We start from the raw sequence: 21,854 nt of genomic DNA, 5'->3' as shown, positions 1-21,854 counted from the left end.
GGAGGATAAATTCTCTAGAAATGGAATTTCTAAGTGAGAGGGTATAAATATTTCAAGGCTCTTGATATGTATTGCTAAATTTAGCTTACAATATTAATGTCTTTCTTCAATGAAAAACTACAGTAAATCTTATGGGATTTTTTAACTAAAAGTGAGTAAAATTTTATTGCTAAAATACTTTGAGGTTTGAAGGAAAAGAATATTAGCTAACATCTGTTAGAAACTTAGTAATTGGAACTAATAAGAAAAGTCAGTTTGAATTTGTGATTAATTCTTCACTGTAGACTACTTTCAAACAATGTGGTTTTAACGTTGTAGTCCATAAAGTAATACCTAGACTAATGAAAAGTTTACATGTTCCTTTTTAGGCTTTGGGATCAAAGTCAGACAGACTCAGCTTCAAAACCAGACTCTACCTGACCTTGGACAAATTTCTTTATTTATTTGCTTTATTTTCCCCATCTGTTCAATGATGGTAATGTCAGTTTGTTTGTTTGTTTGTTTCTTAATATTACTATGAGGCTTATATAAAGTAATGTATTCAGAGTCTCAAGTATGCAAAGTGTACTTATCTACTATTAAAACTGGATAATTTTAAATGGAATTCCTAGTGAGTTAGGATTTCTGCATTAATAAACAGACCAGTTGAATTTTTTTTAAATTTTCTTGTTGTTGTTATTGATGGACCTTTATTTTTTATACGCGGTGCTGAGGATCAAACCAGTGCTTCACATATGCTAGGCAAGCACTTACTACTGAGCCACAACCCCAGACCAGTTGAACTGTTTTTTTACAAATTAACTTACAATCTATAAAATCTTCTTTATGTATATGAGCTAACATTTTCCCTTGAAGTTCTTTTATTTGTGGTGATATCAACCTGCTCTGTACATATTATAACATATGATTCTGAGTGTGTTTGACCGTGTGTGTGCGCACACGTGTGAGCATGAAACAAAAATCTTCAATAAGGAAAGCTCCTGTTGTGGTGAGATGTTGCTCTGCAGAAGAGTGCTTGCCTAACAACAAGTGTGAGACCCTGGGTTTGAACCCCAGCACTGAAAAAAAAAAAGAAAAGGAAAGTTTTTCTCTTGTTTACCTGTCTAGAATTAATAGTGATGTATTTTCTGAATTCAGGCCTATTTATTTATTTGGCACTATTGGGTACTCTACACTTAAATACATCCACAACCCTTTTATTTTTGAGATAAGGTCTCCTTAAATTGCCCAGTCTGATCTCAAACTTGTGATCTCCTGAATAGCTGGGATTATGGGTATGTACCACTGCACCCAGCTCAGGTCTATTTTTAAAATCATCCCTTTGTTAGTTTTTATTTTATATTAGAAATTTTAAAAAAGCTTGATATAATGCTCTTAATGTTTGTAATATAAAGGATAATAAAAGCTAACTTCAAAATCAATTACTATATACTTCAAAGAAGCTCTATATCAAATATAAATACATCACTAATCTCAATATTTATAATTTATTCCTAAGAATCAAGTGTAAATGGATCAAATTAAAATTTGGGGGTGGTACCAGGGATTAAACCCAGGGGCACTTAACCACAGAACCACATCTCCAGCCCATTTTTTTGTTGTTTTGTGTTTTGGTTTTGGGGTTTTGTTTTGTTTTGTTGTTGTTGTTTTGAGACAAGGTCTTGTTAAATGCTGAGGCTGGCTTTGAACTTGTGCTCCTCCTGCCTCGGCCGTTAGGATTACAGCATGCACCACCACACCTGGTTCAAATTAAAAATTCTAAATTAAAAAATCAAATGGAAATTTTTTCTAAATGTCTAAGAAAGAATCGGGAAGATGTTATACATACGGAAAAATTCTCCCAGTTGGCAGAAGTGGGCCACGAACTCAGCGTTTGGAATGAAGCAGCTTTTGGCTTCCATAGGCCATTTCAGATGCTATTTGGTTGTTGTGGTCCATGGTTTTCTTTTTTTTTCCCCGCGCTTACCTTACCTTAGATTTTTCCCACTGTTTTTCATCTCAGCAAAACTATCATGATCCTTCTGAACCTGAACTTCAGGCCAATGTTGAGGTTATCTGACTGTCTCTCAGCTTGAGGAAGAACAATCAATCAGATTCTCTTTGATTCATACCAAACTTACAAATAACAAACATCCCTAAATGACACACATGTAAGAACTTTCCAACCCACTCTACATTTTTAAGAATATTTTAATACCTTTATTTCACTTATTTATTTTTATGTGGTGCTGAGGATCGAATGTGCGAGGCAAGTGCTCTACCACTGAGCCACAGACCCAGCCCCTCCAACCCACTTTAAATCAAGGTGATTCCAAGGAACAGGAGACTCAGGAGAATCTAGTTTTCTTCTACGCCTGGTGGTTCACACCTGTAATCCTAGCAGCCTAGGAGGCTGAGACAAGAAGATTGCAAGTTCAAGGCCAGCCTCAGCAAGTTAGTGAGGCCCTAAGCAACTTAGTAAGACTCTGTCTCAAAATAAAAATAAATAAACAAACAAATAAGTGGATTTAAAGGGCTGGGGATGTGGCTCAATGGTTAAGCACCCCTGAGTTCAATCCTCGGTACCTTCCTCCTTCCCACCCCACCCAAAGACTCTAGTTTGCATGGTAAAGCCAAAAGCTAAACCAAGAAATAATTTCTTATATAATAGCATTCAAGATTGATGTCATTGGCTCAGATTTCTCAGCATGTTCAGCACAATTAGCCACAGAACTGATACCCAAGTCACCTTTTACAGAAAATAAAGGAATGAGAGATGGCTGACTCAGGCTTCTCTGTGCGTCTGGGGATTTTGCCAGAGCTTAAGTGATATAGACAGACTGACTTAAAAATTATAAAAGTCATACCTGAACTTTGTGCCCATTACCTTTTCACCTTGATAGTTAAGTCATATCACCTCCCCCCCACCCACCCCCACCCTGCCTGGTGCTGGAGTTGAACCCAGGTGCTGGGGTTGAACCCAGGGCTTTGCCATGCTAATCAAACACTCAAGCACTCTATCACTGAGCTACACCTCCAGTCCCCATCTTATCTCCTTTATTATACTTTTGTGTTTGTGTGTGTGTGTGTGTGTGTGTGTGTGTGTGTGTGTGTAGGGGTGTTATAAACTTTCTGCATTCTTTTCCAACTTTTTTTCCCCCTAAACCTTAAAACTAGTTTGTATTTCTGAGTTCTTGTATTAGGTATACTTCTTGTGATCAACCCAGTTAATTAGACAACACTGTTTCAAAACAGCAGGCATAGGGGCTACATAGCTCAGTGGTAAAACATGTGCTTAGCATGCAAGAGGCCCTTGGGTTCAATCTCTAGCACTAATGAGACTTAAAAATGGTAAACATTGTGAATGGTAGAAACCTTTTTGTGTTAGCTGGAAAAGCTGAAACATAAGTTTCCAATGATTTTTCTTATTCTTAGAGACATTAGACATTTTGAGAAGATTTTCTGTATCTTGTCAAAGAAAAATGAATAGGAAAACTCTGATGTTAAAAGCAAATCATGAAAAATGTAAAATGATGGTCAACCCAAAACTCTTAAAAGCCAGTATGCTTTTTTAAAAAAATATTTTTTAGTTGTTGATGGGCTTTTATTTTATTTATTTATATGTGGTGCTGAGAATTGAACCCAGTGCTTCACAAATGCCAGGCAAGTGTACTACCACTGAGCCTAAGCCCCAGCGCCTTCCCTATGCTTTTTTATAGAGGAAAATAAAGAACAGGGTGAAAATAATGATCAAAGAATACTCCCCCAGGAATGGGGGAGTATTGGCCTTGGTTTTTTATTCCCCTAATTTTAAGAGGTTAAGGAAAACATTAGGCCTATAGCTAATTGACCCATAGACAACAGGTCTAAAGCCCTCACAGGGCATTCTGTGAATGTCTATAAAGATGAATGGAGAATGTGGGAGTCTTCCCTATCTCCCATGAAGAGCAGCTCTGCCATGAAGCAGTTCTCTAGGTTTGGGAGTTTAGAAGATTTTTGTCAAGGGAGTGCCCGGATATGTAAACCTCCATATATATATATTTTTTTGCTGGGGGGGGGGGCGGAGGAAGAACTGGGGATTGAACTCAGGGCCACTCGGCCACTGAGCCATATCCCCAGCCCTATTTTCTATTTTATTCAGAGACAAAGTCTTACTGAGTTGCTTTGTGCCTTGCTTTTCCTGAGACTGGCTTTGAACTCGCAATCCTCCTGCCTCAACCTCCTGAGTCGCTGGGATTACAGGCATGTGCCATGGTACCCTGCCATTTTACCTGGTTTATACCAGAGTTTTTTATATATGGACATTTGAAGTGCTGTAATTCTTTGTCATGAAGGTTTCTTATTCATTATATTTGCATGTATACATATACAAATTAAAAAATATAAATTATAATGTATTCCTACGTATTTAATGACCACACTGGCTTTGGGCCATTAGAAGCCAGTAGCACCCCCAGTCGTGACAATCGAAAGTGCATTCAGGAAGAGCCAAATGTTCCTGAGGCAGGGGGAGCAAAAACATCTCTAGTTAAGAACCTCTGCTCCTAGATTAATAGTTTCTATGCTGGCCTTGGTTTTTTATTCCCCTAATTTTAGGAGGTTAAGGAAAACATTAGGCCTATAGCTAATAGACCCATAGACAACAGGTCTAAAGCCCTCTTGGATATGTTATGTGACACGAGTTTGTGGAAGAGTTTTCATTCTTTAATGTTTCCTGGAAAACAGAAACATGAACATAAAAAAAATAGATTTTGTTTCAAATATAGAGAAACACAAATAAAAGTTCAAGTCAAAAAGCAAAACCAAAATTTAGCAATGACCCTTTATTTTATAAAGGCTCAGTCATTTTCTGTTTTCTTCCAATCCCTCAAAATAGGAATTTGGAGTTTATAATATTAATAGACCTCTGAGGTTCATTAATATTATTTCATTTCATATAAAGAAATGTGAGTCTCAGGAGGCTGAGCAACACAGTTAAAACTGCACACAGAATGCTGTTTTAAATTGACAAGGCTTAAAGCAGGATTCCAAAATGAACTTTTCTTCTGAAATCTGCCTTTAATATAGAGGTGTTTACGTTAAGGTGAGCAAGCCGTTGTCCAGGTGAGCAGCCTGCTATGGTGGCAGACCTGGAATGAGGACTCCCAACATGGTGACCTGCCATTGCCATTTACTGTGCCACCTGGGGACTCAATCCTGAGGTTCAGTTCCTCCCTGTGGAAAATGAGAACAGCTATAATTGATGCAATGATTGTGGTGATTACATTAGTACCACTGTCACTGTCATCCATTTTATTCCACTTTTCCTCCTTTGCCTTCCTCCGTCTTCACTTGTGTGTTCCTTGCATACACCCAGGGCCTCTGGATCACAGTCCTCATGTGCTTGTTCAACTCTCATTCTGAATCCAGTACTATAGAGAGGTTTTTGGAAATTAAGTTCACAGCATGGTACAATTAGCTAAAAGCTATGATTGGCAATTTCTTAGTATCCAAAAATGATTTTAAATTTCCAAGAGCTTAGTTGTCTGTGAATATGAAAAATTTAGTTCTCTGCAAAAACGATCAGAGATGGAGTAGGAGGAATATTAGAGATCATCTGGTTCAGCAAGGGTTACTTTTACTGATAACTACTCAGTCTTTTGCAGGGCACCCCATTTCATTTTTGATCAGTTTCAATTGTTGGTAAGTTCTCATCCTGCTCTCCCTGTACCTTTTTTTTTTTCTTGGAAAAGCACTGGTTTCATCTTCTTCCTTGTTCCTTAAAGAGCTATAGGACCTTCAGCAAGTCTATAGAGTTCACTGCATCTAAAAATGTCATAGGGTTAGTTATGTAGCTCAGTAGTAAAGTGCTTGCCTAACATGCATAAGGCCCTGTGTTCAATCCCTAGCACTCTCAAACAATAAAATAAAACAACAACAAAAAAATCTGTTTCAGAGTGGTCAAATACAAAATAATGAAACTAATCCATAACTTAACCACCTGAAACCTTTTCTCATTCCTAGTTAGTGGGGGTTGTGTAACTTGGAAGGGTACAGAATTCCCAGTGATCTAATCTTTCCATTAAAGAATACCATGAGTATGAATATTAAAGCTTCAGAATAAAACATTGGCTGAGAAAATGCATTATATTTGCTTTGGCCTGTGCCATATCTGAAATGTCCCTCTAAAACCCATGTGATAAATGCTTGGTCACCAGCCTGTGGTACTACTGAGGGATGGTTGAACATCTAATAGTTGGGGCTCAGTGGGAAGAATTATTGGAGAATGCCCTTGAAGAGGATATTAGGACCCCAGCCCTTCCTCTCTCTTCATTTCTCAATGCCTTGAGGTAGATGGGCCTCCTCTGCCACATGCTCCTGCCATGGCTTACTGCTTTGCCATAGGCCCAAAGCAACAGAATCAAGGTACCATGGACTGAAACTTCTGAAACCATGAACCAAAATAAGCCTTTCCTCTTTTAATGTTATTTATCTCAGGTATTTTGTCACAGTGATAAAAAGTCGACTAACAAAGCTTCCAATAATATTTGGACACTGTATAATTTGGGTTTGAAATGTCTCTGAAATGCTTACGTATTGAAGACTTGGTCCCCAACTGATGGTGCAATTAGGAGGTGGTGAACATTTTAGGAGGTGGGGCCTAGTTGGAAGAGGTAATTCACAGGAGGTTAAATTTTGTCCCTGGACCTGTCTGCACATCCTGCTTCCTAACTACCATGACAGCTTTCCTCTGTCATGCCCTTCAGCCATGATGTTTCTGCCTTGCCATAGACCTACAAGCAATGGAGTCAGCTGACCATGGACTAAAACCTCTGAAACCATGAGCTAAAATCTTTCCTCCTTTGAATGGATTTTTCTCAGGCATTTTGTCATAGCAACAAAAAACAGACTAACACACTCACTTAATAGAGGATGCCTATAAGAATACCCTGAGAAGAATACAGCCAGATTCATCACCTTCTTTCAGAAAAATAAATGTTAAGCACACCCCAAAGATAATATAAATGGAAATTTCTGGGTATGTCCAGGAAAACGAAACTTGAACCTGACACTTATGCAATTTGCTCTTTTGACATATATATACTACCTTCATATTTAATTGATAAAAATGAAATCTGTGCAAAGTGCTTTATAATAAAGTGGCCAACAAAGAAGAGACCCCATTGTATGCTATGTGCAATTTTCTCATTAACTTCCAAAGCACTATCAACTTTCTCTTGAACTGCAATACCCTCTAGCCTTCTGTAGTCCTTTCCCCCAGTGCTGTGGGCCTTCTTCTGGACATCAGAAATACCTTTCATCTGAGACACTTTCCAATATCAACTGAGCAGCCTATGCTACCAGCCCAGTTCCCTGACACCCTTTCCACTATTCCTTTGTACAATCTTGGTCAGATAGAATACAGGGATCAAACTGGGTGGAATATGGACAAGAAGGATACTAGAGACTAAGGAAAACCCTAGTAAGGTGTACTTCAGGGGCCCTTGAGGAGACTGAGTATGTATATGCCTTTATTTGTGAACTTCCATGCTCTCCCCAATCCTATAGCCAATGATTAGTGATGAGATCTTAGATCATTCCCTAACCTCTCTATGCCTCGGTTTCCCTGTCAGTAAAATAGGATGATAATCTTATTTAAATCATAGAATTATTATGAGGACTAAATTAACCTAGGTTAATCACTTAAAACAACACAGATCCTTATAAATGCTATCTGTCTGCTATTATTACTAGAGATGAAAATGTGACCAGTCTCTTCTTCATTTTATTGGCTATTCATGGCTTTGAAAAGTTATAATAACTGAGTTATTTTTAACCTAACATAATAAACAAATTTTCTCCCTATTATGAGCAAGATCCATTGCTTTTTTCATCATAACAGTCCGGAAAGATTCCAGATTCCGTGGGTTCCGAGTTCAATTTCCCTCTCTGCAAAATCAGACCTTCTAAGTCTTCTATCCTGGTGTGTGTGCATGTGTGTGTGTGTGTGTGTGTATGTGTGTGTGTGTGAGAGAGAGAGAGAGTGGCAGAGGTGGATGCAGCTGGTCTGGACTGGCCATTCTTCTGTCATTACTCTATATAATGAAACTGTGTGATTTCTTTCATCATGTGCAGCTGATACCACCCGGTCTGCCTTTAATGGACACCATGCCCAGAAATGATGAAAGGCTTTAGTTCTTACAAATGAGAATACCCCTTCAAATGAGCTGAATACTGTCCGTGAAGGTAGAGCATGAAAGATCATGAATTTTATTTCTTTTCTTTCATTCATTAAGCCCTAATATTGTTCATTGCTTTACTCTTTGCTTAATTCTATATTCAGGGCCTTGAACAAATTTTATAATAGACTTTTCAGCAGTCTCATCATGATCCTGCCCCTCCTTTATGCCTTTATTTAGATAGTAGTAATCCCTGTATGTGTAAGATATATATTGTTCAAATAATTATGACCTGACATCCAAGACTGAAAGAGATCAGCTAAAGCCTAAAGACATAAGGAGATATGATAAATCAATATCTTTTTCTAAAAGGATCTAAACATATTCCCATAAATGAAACTTCTGGTAGTTCTGATCATCACTGGGAACTGCAAATAGTAGAAAGTGTTTACGGAAATTGTCAACAGCTAGACTTTTAAAAGCCTATCTATGCTGGGTGTGGTGGTACGCACCTGTAATCCCAGTGGCTTGGGACGCTGAGACAGGAGAATGGCGATTTCAAAGCCAGCCTCAGCAAAAAAACGAGGTGCTAAGCAACTCAGTGAGACCTTGTCTCTAAATACAATACAAAATAGGACTGGGAATGTGGCTCAGTGGTCGAGTGCCCCTGAGTTCAATCTCCAGTACCAAAAAAAAAAAAAAAAAAAAAAAAAGCCTATCTATAGATGTTCTTGGGCTCTCCCTGATTTTGTTATCAGGAACAGGTTTTCCCAAGCCCAAGAGGGAGGACCTCCTCTGTGTCCCTTTTGCTTTGTCTTTTATACTAATAATCCTTTTCCAGAGCTGATATACAAAGGAAGCAGATCATAAACCATTCTGTGGTACTCCTGCCTGGAGGTCTGAGAAGGCACAAATGGGATGTCTTGCGGAGCCAACACAGTAGACTTAGAAAGTAGGAAGAGCTTTCCATGCTGTCAGCCAATCTCCTTTTCATGCATGCCCACAGTCCTGCTCATCAAGTAGCCAGCATCTTCCATATTAAGTTGTCTAAGATCCTCCCTAGACCTGGTAGTGTTTTACCTAGACCTGCCTTGCCCACTGTTAGGCACATATAACTTCTCATTTCCTGAAGCTTTTCCTTAGCAATTCTTCCAAACAAAGTTTTATTTTATTCTGCTCTATTTGGCTCTGACTCCTTCTGCTGGGGCCCCTCTATCCACTGGAAGCTAATTCAATAGTCCTTGATAAGACTTGATAGTGAAATTTCAGACACTGTACCAAGGCGATGAAGGCAGGTAGGATGTTAAGTATCACCTACTTATCCCATATTCGGATATCTTTGGAGGCACAGAAGTTATATCATATATGGGCACTCACTCTCTCTACTTTCTCAACCCTTGTATTTGGCTTTTTTGTAAGTAGCAAGACAAATGATTTCAGTTCTTAAATGTTTTTTTATTTTCGTGTGTGTGTGTGTGTGTGTGTGTGAGAGAGAGAGAGAGAGAGAGAGAGAGAGAGAGAGAGAGAGAGAAAGACACCAGGGATTGAATCTAGTGCAGCTGTACCACTGAGCTACATCCACAGCCTATTTATTTATTTGTTTATTGACAGGGTTTCATTAAGTTGTCCAGGCTGGTCTCAAACTTGCAATTCTCCTGCCTCCGTCTCCCAAGTAGCTGGGATTACTGGTGTGTGTCACCACATCTGGCTCCAGGCTACTCCTTTAGCTATGAAGGCTCAGAACTCATTACTCAATAGGTCATGGTTGATGAGGATGAAGGGTTACATGCTTAAGACCTACAGAAAATGTTTCATCACTCCTCTTCTACATGTCTATCACAGAACTACAGAATCCACAGATGTCTTTCTATAAGTGAGCTTGTAAAAAAATTCATACAAAAAATAAAGAAGAAAATGGAAAATGAGGCCACGATGCTAACTTTTCTAACACAAGTATAAATTGGAGTTTTGCTATATTTTTTCTTTGCTTTAATAATATTGTAGCATATTTTTTGTAGCATATACTTTTTAAAAGAAAAATACAGAGACCAGTGAATTTGAAGAAAAAAGCTGGAGAGGGCCTCTTGTTTGCAAAAGTACAAATAAAAACACTTTTCAAAACTGCTACTTAAATGCTGTCAATAGTTACAAAACCCCTGGAACCAGTGAAGTTTGTCAAGTAGGCCTTTATCCTTCCTTATCATGAACATTCTTAACCATTCCCCAAGGAATTCTAAAACTGTTCTAAGAAACTTTTGCATCATCCTAAACTTGCATCTGCTCAGCTTGATTGCCTTAGGAAAAAAAAAAAAAACTTACTCTTTTATATCATTTTGCATAGCAACATCCCAAACACAGCAAACATGATGATGCATGGAAAATACAAAGAGTCTGGGAGAAATACAGCTATGGAGGGACTGGGCATGTGTTCCCAGAAACCACTTGAGGACTGTGGAGCTGCTCTCCCATGACAGCTGTAAGGGGCCCAGCCCATTCATGGTTCTCATTTCCTGAAGCTCTTTCTTAGCAATTCTTCCAAACAAAGTTTTATTTTATTCTGAAATCAGGTGAAAAGGGGAGAAAAAAATCAATGTTTATTGAAAGGGGAAAAATCCTTTTAAGATGATGTGTATTCCCATAAGGATGGACTGCATATTTTAGAAGTATAGTAAGTATGCACTATTCTAATGGTTACCATAGGAACAAAACTTTCCCCCCATTAAATGGAAGGATAATCACTGTAGAAAATTTCCACTCAAATGTCTAAGTTACACAAATTAAACACCATTTGGGATTCAAGCCCAACTCTTTGTATATTTGAAGCCAACGGATTGAATATTTGAAAGGTGTTAGATGAGGAAGAGGTAAGAGAAACTATTTCCTTCACAACATTGGCACATCCAATAATCAAACTATGAGTTTACTAAACAACCCATCAAATGGGTTGGTGGCCACTGCTATTGCACTCAGCCTCAATTTCCCAAGAGGGCATCTTGCCAGGTCTCAACTGAGAGGTCTGCTAAGCAATATCATAGAATTCTCATCCTTGATCCCAAGTATTTGTTCTGAAGAAGAGAGCAAATGTGACATACGACCTCATAAATGGACATGTGGGTTCTGTGAGCAAAATTGAATATCAAACAGGGTTATAATTATGGAAGCCTTTTACAACAAACTGGCTCTGTGCTAGATCTTAAAAGATGGGGTGGTCTCTAGGAAGAGCAGCATGTTTAGGTAGCAGAGCCAGCGCCATACTCCTTTTCTCCTGAGATGCACTATACTTTTCATATTTGTATATCTTTGAATTCATGCTACTTTAGAATTGATGGTGTCTCATAGTCACTCTCAACCAGATGGCAGCTATGATGTAAGCAGCATTAGACACACATGGGCCAACTTGGTCATTGTCATTTCCACTGAGTTTTGTCTATGATTGACTCCATATACATTAACTGACATTTAAAATATCTTACAAAATATTACATTACTTTTATTACTAATTAGAACAAAAAACCCCAAAATATTACACTACTATTTATTCATGAAATGAAAAGTTCTTGTATACAGCTAGACGTGGAAACAGCTGAGTGGCAAAGTTTGATACTAATGGAAGGAAGTGGCTGTCATGGGGGGAATGACCAATGTCAGCAGTTTGGCATAAAATCCCAGAGACAACTGTAGAGCCCTTTTATATGACAAGTTGTATTACCCCTCTCCCCCATGGCACAGAAAATGTAGCAAAATATGGACCCGGACACCTTTGAGTGAAAAAGTGATACAACTGAGTCTACTGTTAATGTAAAGATTTTTAAAGATTGGATTCACCTTCATCTTTTTATATTACATTAGAGAACATGAAAATGATGTTTGAAAAAACACATTACCAGCTCATTTTTCTAAGTTGTATACTGTTAAATAAAACTGTAAGAGGCCATTAATTTGGACTGGGCTCTTATAGTAGACTAGGATCAATAGACCAAATCACAATAGACCAGATTTCAGTTAATCACAGTAACTGAAATCTGGTTGATCACAGGAGGCCCTGTAGCCCATAAGCTATTTAGGCTTTAACCTACTTCACTGGTTTCTATGCTTCACTTTGATTTTTCTAAAAAGGTATCTGATCCTGCTGTTGGGTAGAATTCTCAGAACCTGCTCTGGTTCTAGACATTGTCCAATTTGTGAATTTTTTTCCCTCTCAAATGAACTCTATTAATTTTTTAAAAAGAGTACATGAAGAAAAATTGTCTTAATTTTAAAAAAAAGCTGTTTCAACTAGTATAAAATAAAAGTCTCAAGAGATAAGAAAATGTGTTTGAGACTTTTTTCCCTCAGTGGTATATAAGAAAATAATAAATCTTACTATAAGGAAATTTTAGATTTAATAATATACAAGTATGCAAAAAGATGAATAAGTAAAGTATTATCTGTTATAATAGAAAAGTAGAAGTTTAATATGTAGAATAGGGGTGGGGTACAAATCAAACTCCATAAGATCCCTATAAAATATTAGTTAGCAAATTACTTTTGGAATTCCTTTTATATTAAAAAGTTGAATAAGCTGTCTATAGAGTATTTGAGTTCTGATGCAAATTTTAAAAGAATCTAATAATTTAATAATAGTTTAATAATCTATTTTGAGAAATTTGGCCTTGGTGTCTGTATTAAGAGGACTGTAGTAATAAAATATCTAAAGATTCACTATAATTCAATTCTATTTACATGACAAGTAATTTAGCTATTAAAAACACCATATAATAAATCAATGCCAGATAATACTTAAAGTATATTTATATCTCATGAGATAATAATAGGAACATAAAACTGAATAACAATAGAACAATATATCTTTTGTGAAGGGGATTATTCTGATTAAGTTAAGGCATTTGGCTTACATTTTTTACTTTGGAGAACTTTTCCTTTTTTTAACTTTTAAAAAAGTATAATGGTCAATTATCATTAACTTGCTTGGCTAATACTGAAAATAAGTAGAAACTTTGAGGACTCAGAATTTTGGCACATTTTTCATTTTATTTTTTTATGTTATAAAATGTGCCTAGAGAAAACAGAGTCTTTTAGGATTTACTACTATATTTTAATTCCCCAAAGGGTGTGTCAAAGCAATTTTCAAAAAGCTTTAGGCACATTTACAAAAGAGCAAAACAATTTCATGGTACAGTAAGGTGGTAGTCCAAATTCTGTTATAATTTCAGGCCCAACTCACCCATCTCACTGTTTATACCATCTATTCACATAGGACACTCATGTTAGCCAGTGCTGGACATCATCTAACCATGTGGGTGGCAGCTGCCTGTCATCTCAATAATGCCGAAGGAAAGCCAGGGAATTTGTTTCAAAGCGTTTGTCCAGATTAAACCACATGTGGCCTCCAGGGTGCTCTGGGCCTAAAGCCGAAGCCTGCTGGCTATGTACAACGACCAAGCTTATCCAGGAAAAAAAAAAAAAAAATGGACTGTCTCCTCAAAGCCAATAAAGATAAAAGAAACTTGCTTTAGTCCAAAACAGCACAGCTCATGGGTGGGAATTGCACAAGATTAAGGTTTGTCCTCTGTGTTGGCCCAGAAAAACCAGGGAATAGAAAAAAAAAAAAAAAAATGTCGACAGCTGCTCAGTCCCTCTGTTTTTTGTTTTCCTTGCTTACAAGAAACTTTAATTGGACACTTCACTTCACCTTAACTCTTTTCGTGACTAAGGGGCTGTGAGCATGTAATAGCAAACTCTGAACCAGTTATATCCCCTTAGGTGATACTACAGTCATTATCATATCATTGGAATAGAGTCCTATAAAAGGTAAGACTTTGATTTCTGGATCTTAGAAAACTTCAAGTCCTCATAATAGTCATTGAATAAGGTGGTATGTAGGTGATGGGAAAGCTGTTGACCCTTGTTATTCCTTGGCAAACCATTTGGTAAATTGTCACTTGGACTGTCATGGAAGAAAAGCCACATGCCTATCTACCCTTCCAGGAAACTAGTTGGAAAAAGTTCGAATACTGTGGCAAGTTGACTGCTTTAGCAAGATAGTAAGAAAGAGAAGAACCAAGTGTGTTGTTTGCATGGAGAGATGAAAGTGAAAAGAGGAGATCCAACCCAGGTTTTCTCTGTATGTAGCTTGCAATCTAAATAAGTGAATAGCCGCCCAGTATGGGAAAAGGAAATCAAGAAACAGAAAAACATAAAACACTGGAAGAAGTAGACCCAATGCAGACCTCACCACCAGGGGGTTGAAAGCAGATCTCAGATGGTTCCAAGAAATCTAGACAGGCAAATTCAACACAGTGTGGCCCAGGGCAGGGCAGGATCCCATATCCATTGCCTCTCTTCTATCCAGAATGAAAACATAGGCACTTTGAAAGCCAATAAAACCATTCCTTCCTTAATGAGATCCACACTATTGATAGTGTGTGGCTGATAAAGAATGAGACAACAAAAAATCTATTTCTAACATGAATGCTTATATTGATACAGGATGTCTTTTTTGGCAGGAGTCTTCTGATTCCCCAGAGACTGAAAAAAAGGACAACCAAGTGTCTGTCAAATAGGTGTAACTCTCCTCTATATAAATATATAGGTTTTTTATATTATGCACATACATACTTATGGAATATTATTTGGAAAGATACACAAAAGATACACAAAAAACCTTGTGGTTGCTTCTGAGAAGAATAAAGTGGCTATAGGAAAAGGGCATGAGGGATAACTTACTTATTCTCCTTATTTTATTTCTGATTAAGTGAAAATTTTGGACCATGTATATATACAACCTAATCATACTTTTTTTTTTGACGGGGGGTCAGGGGAAGCAAAATAAAACTAGTGCCTAATAAAATTACAAGTGCACCTTGTAACTTTTAACTTAATTTTTTAATTCCTGGGAATAATATCCACAAATACATAAAAAAATATACAAAATGATGTATTTTCAAGTTCATTGCTTTTAAAAGCAAATATTAAAAGAAATGAAATAACTTAAATACCTATCAACAGGGCACTGGTGAAGTATATTTTATTTATCTATACAATTCAGGACTATACACTCATTAGAAGAAATACAGAACATTCTGTATTGACAAAAGAGTTCTATAATATTACTCACTGAAAAAGGCAAATATTATTGCATGCTCTTATTTGAATTAAAACAAAAGTGAAAGCAATCTAGATATGCATGTCATATTACTATATATGTATATTTGTGTGTGTATGTGCCCTTGCTTTTATAAAATATTTCTGAAAATAATTAAAATTATAACATTAGTTGTTTCAGGGAAGGAGAACCTGGTGGCAGAGGTTTAGGGGTGAGATGAATACTTTTTATTCCAAAAGAATTCCACACATGTTTTCTTCATTAGCAATGTCATTTAAATAAGTGTTTTCTTGCTTCATAGATCACACTGCTTAAGTTATGACACTTTTTAACAAAAGTACATATATATCACCTATCCAGTCTTATTTCCTATACAAGCAGCACTCTTTAGAATAAGCATTTTGCATCTAAAGGCCATATCTGCATGTGAAGTTTTTAAAAATAATATGTGCTTTTTAAAAATAATAAGTTTTAAAAAATAATATGACCCTTTTACATCAATCCAGGGGAACAATATTTTTCAGTTTGCAGGTATAATTGGCATTCACTTGCTCAGGTGCTAGTTTCACTTTCATTTCATCAGGTACATGATGTGTGAAAAAAAGAAAAAAAACATGCTACCACCTCTGACCTCACTCAACATTTTTTTTTTTTTTTTACTATGAAGACATGACCCTGTTGTGGGTGGGCTAATATTATCCTAAGAATATGGAGAATATGGCATGATCATCAAGAATGTTCTTTTGTAATTGGGACCACTCTTTCTAGACAAAAGGGTATATCCTGTTTCTTGTTTTTACTTTTCTCCTCCCATCCCTCCCCCCTCCTCTGCTCTCCTGTTGCTCCTATATATTTCCTTTTAGCATCAGTTTCTTAGATTGTGTATTTTAAAATCTTTAGGGTGAGCAACATGCTGTGGTTGACAACCTCAAATTATTAAAGAAGTTTTCATCCTCTAAAGATCTAAAAATTAGTGACATTTTCACTTTGCTTAACATTCTTTCTAGTGTGGCGGTTGATGGTTTGAGGTTGGTAAGTGTTGAGGCAACTCATGGGCTCTGGATCCCTGAGTGTTTTCTAGCACTCTGATCAGTTTGAAGACCAAACTTTTGTTGGAGCTAAGTTGAAAATAGTATTGTATAGTTTAGCTTTATAGTTATAGACAGAACTCAAAGGAGGGTCGGACAAAATCAAGTTCGATTTCTTTGTTTTACAGATGAGGAAACAGTGATTCTCCAAGCCATACAACTTTCTATTAGAATAAAACTTGTTGATTTAAATATATATATGACATCTCTCATAAGAAAGTAACCCTCCAAAAAAATCATCTTGCTCTTTTTGTCCCTTATCCATGTTTGTTTCTTAATCAGTGTTTTTAAACTGTTATGGTTTAGTTATGAGGTGTTCCCCAAAAGCTCATTGTGTGAGACAATGCAAGAAAGCTTAGATGTGAATAGATTGGGTTATGAGAGCATTAATCTAATTGTTGCATTAATCCTCTAATATAGATTAACTGGGTGGTAAATACAGGCAGGTAGGGTGTGGCTGGAGGAGGTGGGTCATTTGGAGTGTGTCTTTGGAGTATATCTTTTATCCTTGGTGAGAGGAATCTCTCTCTGCTTCCTGGTTTCATGTCCTGAGCCACTTTTTCTCCACCACACTCTTCTGTCATGATGTTCTGCCTCACTTAGGGCCCAGAGCAGTGGAGCTAGCCATCTATGGACTGAGACCTCTGAAACTGTGAGCCCCAGAATAAACTTTTCCTCCTGTAAAATTGTTCTTGTCAGGTCTTTTGGGTATAGCAGCAGAAAAAAAAAATGACTAAAACGTGAACAAATCACCTTGCCTGGTTTGCTAAGAAGAACTTGGAAATGGGAGAATTAGATGGGCCTCATGAGAGTTGGGATATTAGCAAGGAGTAGCCTCCTTCACTGCTTTAAAGCATTCTTGAGATATTGAAGTTACCTTCCATGAGTGTTGAAACTGTATTAATACGATTGTATTAATAGGCACATGGAGTCATATGCTCATGCTATAGCATTGGCCAGTGACATTACCCTATCTAGAGAGAGAAAAGGATTTCGATGGGAGACTTTGGACTATAAAAACAAAACAGAGGCAGGAACACCAGTATAGATATGGGCAGGGGAGAGGAAGTCTTGGAAAGGTGTTAAGAACCTATTCTGACTTCTCTGATGTTTTACCTACTTATTCCAAGTCTCCCATCCGATTTCCAAACGGTAGAGTGCACATTCATTTGACATTGCTTTGTCCCAGGGTGACAATCTTATTCACTCTGATGAATTCCTAGATTTATCATTCTACTCCAGATCTGTTTTCTGACTCGAATCTCTCCCGGTCTCTAATCTATCTCTTGATCAACCTAAATTTCCAACTGAATGTCACAAAATTGTTGAAAGCATAACATATCTAAAATTGTATTCTTGATTTCTTCTTTATATTCTCCTCTAGATTTCCTCAGCTCAGAAAGTGGCACCCCAACTTCCTGGTTGCTCAACTCTGAATTTTGTTGTCATCCTTGAAACTTTCCTCTTCCTATCCTTTCAACCCATTACCAAATTATATTTTTACCACCAAAATATTTGTTGAGGTCAACAACTGAGCTTCATCTTCCTTACTGTAACCTTGGTCTGTACCATGTAGTAAGGGACTACTAAAAAAAGATTACAGGTTTGGGCATTTATCTCAGAGGTGGAAAGCTTGTCTAGCATGTGCAAGATCCTGAGTTGATCCCCAGTACACACATACATTCTTCCATAAATAAATAATAAGTGTAGTTTGCATGGTGCCACCTCTCTGCCAAAAACACGTGAATGACCCAGCTTCTTTTTTCATCTTCAGTTAGTACCTTCCTCCCAATGGCTGCCTCCCTCCTATGGGTGCCTCTGATCCTTTGCATGTTATTCTACTTTGAATTCTTTGCCTTCCTCAGCTCTTCTCTTTCCCACGTCTCCAAATTTCTACTAAAATTCCCTAGTCTAATTTTAGATGTCAGCTCCTACAGAATCTGATTTAGGACTCCCTTGATAGTCTTTTGTATAATATACTATTTTTTTCCCAAAACACCAAATTTATAATTATAAACTCATTTGTGTGATGATTTATATCTTCCTAGCATAACTATTTTGTTCACTCCTATGTACCCAGCTTCTAGAAGTTTCCAGCATGTAATAGACACAGCCAATATTTGTTGAATGACAATGAATGAGCTATGTTAGCTGAATGTTGGGACCTTTTACCTCCCTTGGGACTGCGGCCATTATTGGGTGTTGGCTGAGCCGGCCTCATGGGTTAGCATTTCTGTTTATGTGACCTGGCTGGATTGGCGTTTTTGGGCTTTTGACTTTAGCCCCGCCTAATGATTCAATCTGAAATCTGCCTAGGCCCCTTAGTGATAGTAACGTAACTGCCCTTTATTGGTTCTCACTACTGTCTCTTCTTAGTCCCTTCTATCACCATATAACCTTATCCCTGACACAGTAAAGTTGAGATTATTGCACCTTCACGGTTGACTCATCTCCCGACTCGGTGTGATTGTGGGCCAGGTTGGATGGCGGGCAGGGTCGAGACACTTCACCCTCTCGCTCAGCACTGGAAACACTAGCTGGTCTAGTGCGCTTCACTACCTCTGTTGGAGGGCGGTTCGGACAGTTGGTGCCTCCGAGATGATAGGCTGGTCTCCCACGTACCCTTGTTGGGGGTGGGGGGGGGGAAGCTGAAGAGATTATTATAAAATAATCTGTATATCTTTTTTCTTTCTATTCTAGCCTAATTACCTTTTGATTATGGTTTGTCTTCCTTATATTTTGATCACTGGGAGTGAATGCTGATTGGACTGATTAGACTTATTTAGGTGAGAGATGTTTCTTCAAGACGTTGCTAAGGTTCAAGTGCATTTTATTTCATATGCATTTTTCTCTAAGGTCCTGAGAACAGTGAACTGTACTCCCAGACTTGAGATCAGGTCCTGAGCTCCATTAATTCACTAGTAAATATTACCCATGAGGCTTTATTGGAAACAGTCTTGCAGATATTTCCCCTCAGTAACTGTGGAATAATTACTTTAAGTTTATCTTTCATTTTGGAATGTCTGTTCTGAGGTACATAAAAAGTATTGCCAAAATTTGTCCAGTTACTAAAGATAGAAGTTACTGAATATAGAGTTGTTATCATCTGTGTGTGCCACTTAGGAGTTTAACCAGGCTACGCTAATCTTAGGTTAGATTTGTAAGCCTTTCAATCAGGTCCTTTCCTGCAACCAGATTTTATTAGTTTGGCAAATTCTATTGACAGTATGATAATGGGCCTAGTACCAGCTGGATAAAACTACTACAGAACTGAAAGAATTCTTACTATGAAATGTTAGCAAAAAACTCATAGTCTTTCCACATGCCATCTTTCTGACTATGCTGTTAGAAAAATATTGTTTCCGTAATTCTCATCATAATGCTACAAAGCACAGTTATGAGTTATCTTACAGAAAAGGAAAGCGTAGCAGAGAAAGATTTCATAGCACAGTCAGTGTCTGAACTGAGGCATGAACGTGAGTCTGCTTCACTCCATCTCCCAGACGCTTCACCACTACATGAAATTGCCTCTTCCTGACTTGATCAGGTACCAACTATTTGGTATGGTATCAACTGGTTTATTTGGAAACAAAAAATTCCTACCCTTTGATTTATGTCATGAGAAAAAATACTACTGGATCATTAAAATTCATGTTTGGATATTGTTGATGAATTTATTCAATAAAAGATTTCTTTACTATATTCTATCCACCAGCTATTTTATAGTATCTAAGGAATGCAGATAAAGGATACACAGCCTTTTCCCTCAGGAAACTTGCAGTCTCACGGGAAATAGAAAAATATCCAGACACATATAATACAACATGATTAATGCTGTAACATAAAGCTGGATTCTAAGGAATCAAAGAGGGGTGCTACAGAAATGTGATGTGAACTGACCCTTGAAGGCCAGGGATTTGCTAAGTAGACTCACAGGAAGAGAGGAAGAAAAGGCTAGTTTTCTGGGCAGAGGAAACCATGTGTGTAGGTCTGGGAAGCCTCTAGAACCTCAGCGTTTTGAGTACATTGGTTACAAAGGGAAGGAAAAAGGCTGCATTTCAAGGACTCAAGCAGAAGAGATCATAGCAAAGGATCAGATTATATCCAATCTTTATTCTACTCAGAGTTCTTTGGAGCAGGAACAGAAACCAAGTCAAACTAGCTACAGTAATGACATTTGACCTTTTAGACTCAGGTGTCTACTACCATAAGACTGCAGTCTGTCTTTCATGATCTCAAGAGAATCTGATCAGTGACTGGCTGACCCCCTGAGTCAGGTGTCTATGCCTCTTCTGATTGATAGGATGACCCAGGAAAACAAGGCAGGGAGAGAGAGAGAGAGAGAGAGAGAGAGAGAGAGAGAGAGAGAGAGAGAGAGAGAGAGAGAGGAAGGAGAGAGAGAGAGACTGGAGAGAGACTGCACTGGATTTCTCCAAGGCTGGGGTCTCATGGTAGCGAATGTCCTCCCAGGAACAATGGACAGGCAGGTTTCCCTAGGAAGGGAAATGAAAGGGGATGAAGTCCATCTAGCACAACACTGTGGGTCATGGAAAAACAGCTGGAATTTTTAGTGAGCATTTACAGAAAGCAAGAAAAAAATCTGTTATTAAAGTCACAGTTATCATTTTAACATTTAAGGCAGCTCCCACACATGATTCCAAAGTATACCATCTATAAGGCTGAAATAATCAGAATATTTTTGCATTGTTAATGATTTTGAATTACTTTATTAAAAAGTATGTATAGCAATAATTTTACACATAAAATACTCGACATCTTATCCTTAACTCTGACAGGGAAAGCTGACTGCACCAGGGGAGCCACTAGACAAAAGGAGATTGAGTCTCTGAGTGACCACGAAACACGGGAAACCCCACTCTAGTTCACATGGACAGTGCTGGAAATGGAAAATTTAAGCTTATGTTATAAGACAGCTAAGAGCTGGAGTTACTTTGCTAAAGCAACTGTGATTGCTTACTCAGGCCTCAACATGGCACTCCCCAGCTCTGCACAGGATAGAATCTACCCAGTCTGAAAGTCTGGGTTTCTATGCAACAGTATGGAAAAGGGGTCTTATTGACTTGTTTACAGTATAGTGCTGTTATGTAAGCAAGAACTGAGTTTCTGTTACAGTTATATAACAATACATTTTGGGTTCACTGTTGAAACTGTTAGCCTATCTTCAATAGCATCTGGCTAGTGAGAATCTATCATATACCGTCTTTTGTATTTATCAAACACTATCTTTTATTTTATGTCTGTCCTAGGATTAACAAAGGAATGAAAAAGATGCATTTTAAATCTCACAAGGGATGTTAAAAAAAAGTTTAAAATGAATTTTCAAAAATTTATATATAAACATTTAATTAATGAAGTTTTTCACCAATGCTCTCAAATTCTGTTTATAAAAAAGCTTGAAGGATTGTCTACAGGATAAAAAATCAGTGTAAGTGATAGAAATTGTCATATTCACTGATATGTTATAGTTTCCTGTTTTACTAACTTTTCCTAATTTAACATTTC

The 21,854-nt window shown here is 37.5% G+C and overlaps 1 protein-coding gene across 4 annotated transcripts in view; it reads left to right on the top strand.

The window, feature by feature from the left end:
- The window catches only part of Thnsl1 (threonine synthase like 1), a 115,808-nt gene that overhangs the window by 57,812 nt on the left and 36,142 nt on the right, over nt 1-21,854 (top strand). The window contains exon 2 of one of the 4 annotated variants that reach the window (XM_071599824.1): nt 19,032-19,117. The exons of 2 other annotated variants lie outside the window; for them this stretch is intronic. The gene's annotated coding sequence lies outside the window, so the exon portion shown is untranslated. Of the gene's footprint in view, nt 1-19,031; nt 19,118-19,861; nt 19,879-21,854 lie in introns of those variants that run through there. One more of the 4 variants, XM_071599826.1, reaches the window with a different exon arrangement.

The sequence above is a fragment of the Marmota flaviventris genome, chromosome 12 (assembly GCF_047511675.1).
Source record: "Marmota flaviventris isolate mMarFla1 chromosome 12, mMarFla1.hap1, whole genome shotgun sequence".
Classification (NCBI taxonomy): Eukaryota; Metazoa; Chordata; class Mammalia; order Rodentia; family Sciuridae; genus Marmota; species Marmota flaviventris.
Note: the sequence above shows the minus strand (reverse complement) of the source record. Positions and strands in the feature narration are given on the sequence as shown.